The sequence below is a fragment of the Artemia franciscana genome, chromosome 6, assembly GCF_032884065.1.
Source record: "Artemia franciscana chromosome 6, ASM3288406v1, whole genome shotgun sequence".
Taxonomy (NCBI): domain Eukaryota; kingdom Metazoa; phylum Arthropoda; class Branchiopoda; order Anostraca; family Artemiidae; genus Artemia; species Artemia franciscana.
Window position 1 is genome coordinate 532,460 of NC_088868.1, and position 8,473 is coordinate 540,932.

Genomic DNA, 8,473 nt, shown 5'->3' on the forward strand with positions numbered 1-8,473 from the left:
AAGCAGGCTACCTTAACAATTGCACTATATTAATGGCATAACACCTGGGCTACCAACATAACTGAGAGTATATGTAAAGAAAATACAAAGTTTTAAGCAACTTTTAGGTGGTTCAGCAAAGAAATATAACTGACAATTTGGAGCATGGCCTCTTTTGAACCAGATACTATAAAAAATTGTTGCTCTACTGTATTTACAAATAATTCTATCAATCTAATTTTTAGAGTTGCTCAGAATATAACTGTTTTAAATTCTCTTTCACTCTCCTTATGTCTGTATTTTGTTTGATCTTTATATTATGTTTATTTGATGATTATTATTGTTTAATGTTTAGTTATAAGTTGATCTTTGGGTTACAACTTTTTGTTTGAGTTTATGAGTTTTATATACAAGTTGTTTTTTTTTCTTCTAACATATCTTCTTCTATAATTCATAAATGTTGCTAGTGTTGTTAATTAGCTTTTTCTTGTTTTGTGTCTATAGCAACAAGCTTTATTGCTTATCATTTGATGTATTAATAAATAAATATTGTCCAATGCCATTCATAAGCAATTGATACTTTGCCACTTATTACTCATTAACAGTTAGTTGATAAAACCAGTTTGGAAAAAATAAAACCAATTTGGAAAAATAACCTGACTATTGTCAGTTATTTCAGTTATTTTCTTTTTGCAAACAAGTTAGAAACAAGGTTTCAGTTACATTGTGTAGTCACAGTTAGATTTTACCAATGACATATACTTTAATTGAATTTAGGTTTATCAAGGAAATATGTCTGTATTGCCACATAAGCCAACTGGGAGCCAAAAATCTTCATTTTGTAATAACAAGGGGAATTTAAAATCTTGACTTCTTTAGGCTGTTGAAATGATATTTCAGGATTGTGCATTCACTACAGGGCTGAAAAGCAAAATATTGACTTCTCTTTACTGTCAAAAATTTGTTTATGAGTCTTGCTAGGGCACTGAGGCATAGAAATTGATCTCATTACTTTTTTTTGCTGTCTGTTTTGGTTTTATGGATTTTCTTCTTCTTTTTTGCAAAGTGGGGTGGTTTTTACAATATTGTTTTTTTTTAGGGATATGTATAATAGAAAGTAAATGTATGAGAAGGGTGAAAATTATTAATTTACATATTGGTGAGGAAATGGTGGCCACTTTACTGCCTATTTTCTTCTAATTAAAGCTTTGCATTATATGACATATCACCTCCTCTGTTCATCCTAAAACATTAAAAATCAAGGCTTTTAAAGCTTTATTAGGATGAACAGAAGAGGAAATACTAACAAAGAGCTCTAAACTGACAGGACTAGCCATTATAAATGTTCACCAAAATATTGAGGTAGACATCAACCTCAACCATGTAATAAATAGATATGGCAAGAGTGGAAATAAAGAAATAGATTTTTTTATAAAATTGTGAATTCTGTAATTTAGCAAAATATATAAACTTTAAAAAGTGAAAAGATACACTATGTTGTAATTAAAAGTAAAATTTTGATTAGTAATTTTTTAGATTTTGTCAAATTTAACACTGTTTATTAAAACATTATTTTTAAAAAGAAACAGTGATTAGTTGATGCTTTATTGCCTATACTTAAAACCCTTGTTTTAAATGGGTTCTATGCATTTCTATCTCTTCATTCTATTTATCTTGTTGCACCCCTAAAAATAAACTAGCAATTAATGTTTAATATATCTTTTACAAATATACATGTTGTATCTTAATCCTCTTTTCCTGTTCTTCATTACAATCTTAGTTACTAAGCAATGCCACAAAGTTAGGCAACATGCTAAATGATTCCAATACAAATAGTCACAATGAATAAATGACCCCAAAAGATGGTTCAAGAACATTTTTTGTGACAATAAAAAGCTTAACCCACTTGCTATTCCAGTCAGAAGTGCAAAGGCAAAAAATCATGCAGGAAATCTTAAATATCATATTTTTTATAGATGGTGAACAGCTTTATGTTTTGTTTTTTACTGTTGGATGGTTTTTATAACTTACTATAATAACTTACAATTTTTCTATCAATATTCTTACAGCCTACCATTTTAATTTCAATAGGTTTATTAGAACTTTAACCCTCATTAGATTTTAGATTAAATTTACAACCATTTCCACTACCTATCTACAACACATAATTGTCAGGGTTCCCTCTAAATTCTGGGTATTTTTTGGTTCACAAGTTTATAAAAGCAACCTATTAGGCACCCCCCTCCCCACCTAAAACAAAATCCTGGATCCACCCCTGAGTAGATTCTGTAAGGTATCATATTCCTGTACAGCATAAATTTTTGTAAATTACTGAATTGAGGGAGCTACGAAATAGATATATCTTTAGAATCAGAATTTCGTCCAAAATCTAGATATGACACTTCTCAATATGACAGATCAACAATTTAATCACAAATGAAATTTACAACTCCTTCTTAATGGTCAAAGTTATAGGCAGAATTGTATGAATGGACTGAAACCATAACCATTACCATTTAATGAATTTGAAGAAAAGACAGTAAAATTCTAGTTGAGTGACTTCTTGCTATCTCAGAAAGGGGTTGGGTTAGGAAAATGAAACTTTCAGGGATGTGTCTACAGGCTAAAGTATATCCCGGGAAGGTATTTCAAAGTACCCACCTCTACTCATTCTCCCTCTAGAGAGCCCTGAATTTGCCTACATGACAGATATATACCTATCAAATTTTGACAAAACAACTTTTACCTTAATTTTCAGTTACCGATTGCTTTTGTTTGAGCAGAATTATGAGCCAAATCAATATATTTTTTTTTCAGAATTTAGGAGATGTATTTGTATATCTTTAAAACCATATGAATTTGGATTGAGCAAAGTTGTGAAGCTGAAAACAATTTTGTTGCACTTCATTCAAGCAGAAGATCTATTTTGAAAGGTGTCACTTTTATAACACACATATTTTAGAAGGTCATCAAAGGTCAGGGCCCTCTAGAGGGAGAAGGAGTGGAGATAAGTACTTCAAAATACAGTAAAATTCTAGTTAATTGACTTCTTGCTATCTCAGAAAGGGTTTAGGTTAGGAAAATGAAACTTTCAGGGATGGGTCTACAGGCTAAAGTATGTCCTGGGAAGGTATTTTGAAGCAACTACCTCTACTCCTTCTCCCTCTAGAGGGCCCTGACCTTTAAAAATATGTGTGTTATAAAAGTGAAACTTTGCAAAATAGATTTTCTGCTTAATTGAAGTACAACAAAATTGTTTTCAGCTTCATAACTTTGCTCAATTCTATTTTATAAGGTTTTAAAGATATGTAAATACATTTCCTAAATTTTGAAGAAGAAAAAAACATTGATATGGCTCAGAATCCAACTCAAATAACATGAATTGTATTTTCAGAACTAAAGGCAGAGAAAAGGCAACTGGTAACTGAAAATTAAGGTAAAATGTTGCTTTGTCAAAATTTCAATAGGTATAGACCTGTCATGTAGGCAAATTTCAGGGCCCTCTAGAGGAGGAGTGGAGGTGGGTACTTTAAAATACCTTCCTGTGACATACTTTAGCCTGCAGACCTATCCCTGAAAGTTTCATCTTCCTAACCTAAACCCTTTCTGAGATAGCAAGAAGTCAATTAACTAGAATTTTACCCAGAAAGTAGCCTAGCCCTAGCCTGTGTCAATTTCTGGGCTGTCTTAATATTCAGTTAATTAGAAAAGATTATGAATAAAATAGCTTAGAAGTGTCACTTTTATGCTTGGGAGGCATATAATTTGTATATTAGGGTAGCATATAGGCTAGCTTAGGTCTATAGCATTAAGCAGTAGGCATAGGCTATCTTTCTGAGGGACATATTAAATCTTTCTTTCATTCCATTTATTTGGCTTACTAGCCTAATTGAGCCACGTCAAATACTAAAGAAACAAGTAATTACATGATAAAATGACAATCCACCCTAGGCTAGCATAGTTTGCAGGTGAATAGGATAAGGATTAGCAAGAAAACATAGGCCATTTACTAGGCTGCATTTATTGTATTTTAGGTAAGTTTTTATTATTGAGTCTAAAAAGGTTATTAAAATAATTCAGTATGTGCAAATAAACTTGTCCTGAGATGAAATGGACCTCACAAAAAAAATTGTAACAAAATGAAAATATAATAAAACATAAAAATGAAAATCTCAACTGCAGACTGATAGTGACAATACTCCACATACCTTAAAAATATCAACAAGGTCTGAATATTTGAAATAGAGCAGTCAAGCTACTATAGGTCAGGCTCAACTGGATTAATCTAATAAAAATAACAACACATTCTTTAATTTTGAATTAATTCAGTCTATTCTACAAAAATACGCGCCGAGCTTGAGCCATTGCGCTGCCATATTTAATTTGTCGGTAGATGGCAATGTAAGCAAAGAATGTTTATTTAAGGTAACTACACACTTATTGTTAAACATAAACACTAAGAAATATTATGCAAGACATTTAAATGTAAAATTAGCCCTAGAATACTTAATGGTGGGTAATTCTATGATATTTAATTTATTTTTTCTTATTCTGAGGGTTATATACAGAAGCTGCTATTTTTGTATTTTATCTTTGATCATAAAGGAGCTAGCCGGTGGGCTGTTTTTGCATCAGACATCAACGGAGACAGAGATGCAAAATGTCGATGGGTTAATTTTATCCTTTTTTAGTGTTTGTGCAACTGTTTTGGTTTAGAGCCAGTAATTCCGTGTCTTGACATTTGAAGCTTGATTGCAAATATGGGTGTGTTTTTAATTTCTTCTGTGTAATTGACAAGGCTGTACCAATGTAAGGTCATATTTTAGTAATTAAAGCATAGGATTGACACATTTTTTGTGTTATTATTGTGGTCTTTTCAAGGTATTTTTTCAGTAAATATACCTGTTCCCACTGTCCAACAAACAAATCACCCAAGTTTTAGAAGAAATGAAGATGCGCAAGCCAGCGGCAGCAATGGCGAAAACAATTTAGTTGAAACAGAGGATTTAGAACTTTTTGACAGTGACAAGGAAAATTGAATCTACATTCTTTGTGAAAACTCAGAGGGATTTATGCCATAAGATAGATCATACTGTCCAAAGAAGGGCAAAGTCCTTTTGCTGTCAACTTGTCATCAAGGAAATGCTCAATCAAAATCTTCCAAAAGGCCGGTCCCACTTGAGCTCTCTTATCCAGCTAAAGGATAGTCGACCCCTTAGATAAAATGTGTATGAACATGAACGCAAGTCTAAAGACAAGACCGTGAGCAATGTGTATGCTTTATTACGCGCATAACGCATACCACCCTGGACAATAGCCTTGTCAGTGACCTATCCTTATGACAAATTTTATGAGACACTTGGATAGCCACAGATGCTGCACCGTCATGAAATACCAGGATTGCCACTTCGACTCCGAGAAACCATCGAAGACATCCTAAGGGTGAATCATGTTCGTCAAAAACAAGCCTCAGGGTAGGGCAAGAGAACAAACTGCCAGTTCTATCTACTCAGTAAGCACCGCTGAACCCCTTTCACTATAAATCATGCCGAAAACCATTTTATAGCCAATGCCGATCATTATTTTGCCTAGAGCACGGACCAGGATATCCCAAAGATGTGGAAAAACCAGTAAATCAGAAGAAAATTGTCCTTTTTCTTGTCTAATCTTCATCCCAATCATTTTGAAGAAACATTAGTCGAGATTATCGATGATTAAATGTAAAGGGGTACAATTTACCCACTATTAGTAGCTATGTTCCTCGGTACCCCTCTTTAGTATTTTAGAGTTAGATTAGCAAAGAAATGCACCCTATCCAGAAAATATGCTAGTAAATGTAGCTTGATGGGCAAAAGTTATAATTTGATTTATTTCGATCGTTACAGTAATTAGTATCAAACATAGCGATGGGCGAATAATGTCGTTCCATTCCAGGTTTCACGGCCATAATGAAAAAAGGGCTAAGGTGGCTAGATTCAGAAAATGAATGATTAAATAGTGCCAACTATTTTGCTTTAGGTCATCTATCTGGGGTCAAACAATCTGCAGTTCATCCCTGAAAGGGGTGCAAAGAGGTCACACAGAAATATTTGAAGAGATTGGCACTTTTTTGGAGGGAGTCAAGAGAGAAATTATAATCGATCAGAGTGGAGGGGTGTGTACAGCTTGTTTCTCCCAGGAGGCTTGTTGGCGTGAAGAGCTGGTAGTATGAAAAAACGATTATTGTGTTGCGAGAGCAACACTTTGGTTTTGTCCCTTTTTTTTTCTATGCCGCCGATGTCGGCTTATTCCTGGAAACTGGTAAGGGTCTAACCTCTGCGGTTTTTACGGAAAGTGTGGACCTAAGGCCGGAATGATGAATATGGCATCACATTTTGGAAAGCTTCGCAGAACTCTTGCCTGGGGCCAAAAAGGATGGTTTTTGCTTGTCCACGAGCCAGAGCCCATGGTGTGCGAAGTGAAGTGGAGTTATGTAGCCTATGTCAGAGAGGAGTATCTGAAGTTGTGCAGCCAAGCTTTCGTTTCATCAAACCATGTTTCGACTTTCGAGTGGAAAGCTCCGTTCTAGCAGGCTGGCAATACTTTAAATTTGATGATCGACTAAAATCTATAAGTGTAATTTATAAGTGTTAAATATATGCGGCAGTTACCCGGCCTCACAGCCAATTTATCTTCTTTGAGTGATAAATAGAAAAATTTACAGAAGCAAAAAAGCGGTATTTTCCCACGGGTCCGAAAATGCTGCCATGATTTTCGCTGGGTTTATCATTTGTTTTTTTCGGACTTGGGATTGAGGTAGAGAAATGTTATCAGATGTACCTCTTAAACTTTAAAAATTCTGTCATTGCTAAAGAAATTGGAGCTTACCCTTTGGTCCTTTCTAAGTGGTGACGCTAGAAAGTTGGCCTACGGCAAAAAAATCAACTTTTGAACTAAGACAGACAGAATTTTTTTTTCGACGGCATTCGATAGCTCTTGATGAGCTGATTAAAGTATAGATCATCCATTTTTTGATACAAAAATGTCTTCATGAGATATACTAGTTTGAAAGTTTCAAGGGGTTGACAAATTCAGCAGTAGGGTACACACTGAAACCAAAAATAAGCCGATACCAATTGTGAGACATGTAGGGGACTTGTAAGGAAAGGTCAGCTGTTAGCTAATAATCATCTTCGGCAGTGAGGGGTTTGCAAATTTTGCTATTTGGTGTACCTATTATTTGTTTCCAGTGTATTTGATGATAAGACCGAGTTGGTTCCAGTGGTAAGACATGTAGGGGACTTGTAAGTAATTATCGTCTGTTAGGCTACAATCATCTTTAGTGAAGAGGGGTTTGTAACTTTTGCTAGTTGGCGTAGCCTACCCATACTCACTGTAACCTAGAATTAAGTGTTTACGCAATTAAGGGTACAAACGATAACGTAAAGCAACGAGGCAGTTTCGTAATAATTAATAGAGTGTCATCTATGGTATTTTGATCCTGAAAAGTTACGGATAGATTTATAATACCAACTAGATTATATAAGATACTGTCCCAAGTCTTGATTGGTCACGATGTCTACGATTGAAAAGGATAAGGTTCAACTGGCTGCAAAGTCAATTTAGTCCTTTCTTTCGATATTCTTTTGTTATTGTTGTTTTTTCAACGCTGAGGAATAGCCTTTGATCATGTGATTACTGATCGCGTTATTCTTTGAACATAAGGATTTAAAAGCTTCGATAGGCTGACAACTTTAGCGTTTAACCGATAGCAAAGAAACAAAACCAAAGTGTTGCTCTCGCAATACTTTATTCGGCGAAGCCGGACAAAGGTTGCCACAACACTTCACGTTGCTCAGGCAACGTAGGTCTAGTTTATATTTTGAATCCTCCTTGCTACCTTCCAAAGAATCAGGTTTAAATACAAAGCCAGAAAAACCGAAGTTTATTCCTCAACTTTAAAAATACGTCGAACTTCACGGCAATGTTTAAAGAGTCAAATTTGAATGCGTCGGAATTCGTTAGGAGCATGCGTAACTCTGTTCGTCTTGCAAGGCTTGGAGCTGCAGACAGTTGTTATTAGTAACAGTGATAAATAGTTACCTTTCAATTAACCATATATCTTGGCCCTCAAATTTTCATTATTTAAACCGAGGGATCATTCTATACAATTAGTTTTGAAGAAAAACTCCTTGTTGTCCCATATACTTGTCTGCAGCTTTAACGACTCTTTGAGATTCAAATGAAGCATCTGAAAAGTTTCTGGGGCCAACAGGACCTAAGCCCGCTCAACAGGAGCTAATTATATTTTTTTTTCTGACACTTTATTTGGCTTTTTATCATTTGTTATGCCAGTAGAAAATTTCTACTATAGGAAGTTCCTTCATAAACAAGCATTTTTGTGACAGGGCTGTAACTGCAGTATCTGTAAATCTGCAGCTGTAACTTGCGTCAAAAGGAAACAGTGCTTGCATCATGGAATTAACATGTATTTTATCTATCCCATCTCTAATCC

At 34.7% G+C, this 8,473-nt stretch overlaps 1 protein-coding gene across 1 annotated transcript in view; it reads right to left on the minus strand.

Moving 5' to 3' along the window:
• Positions 1-4,359, minus strand: part of LOC136028454 (bromodomain-containing protein 3-like) — a 59,648-nt gene extending 55,289 nt beyond the window's left edge. Inside the window, exon 1 of the mRNA XM_065706294.1 lies at positions 4,188-4,359. The gene's annotated coding sequence lies outside the window, so the exon portion shown is untranslated. The remainder of the gene's footprint in view (positions 1-4,187) is intronic.
• Positions 4,360-8,473: the final 4,114 nt, after the last annotated feature.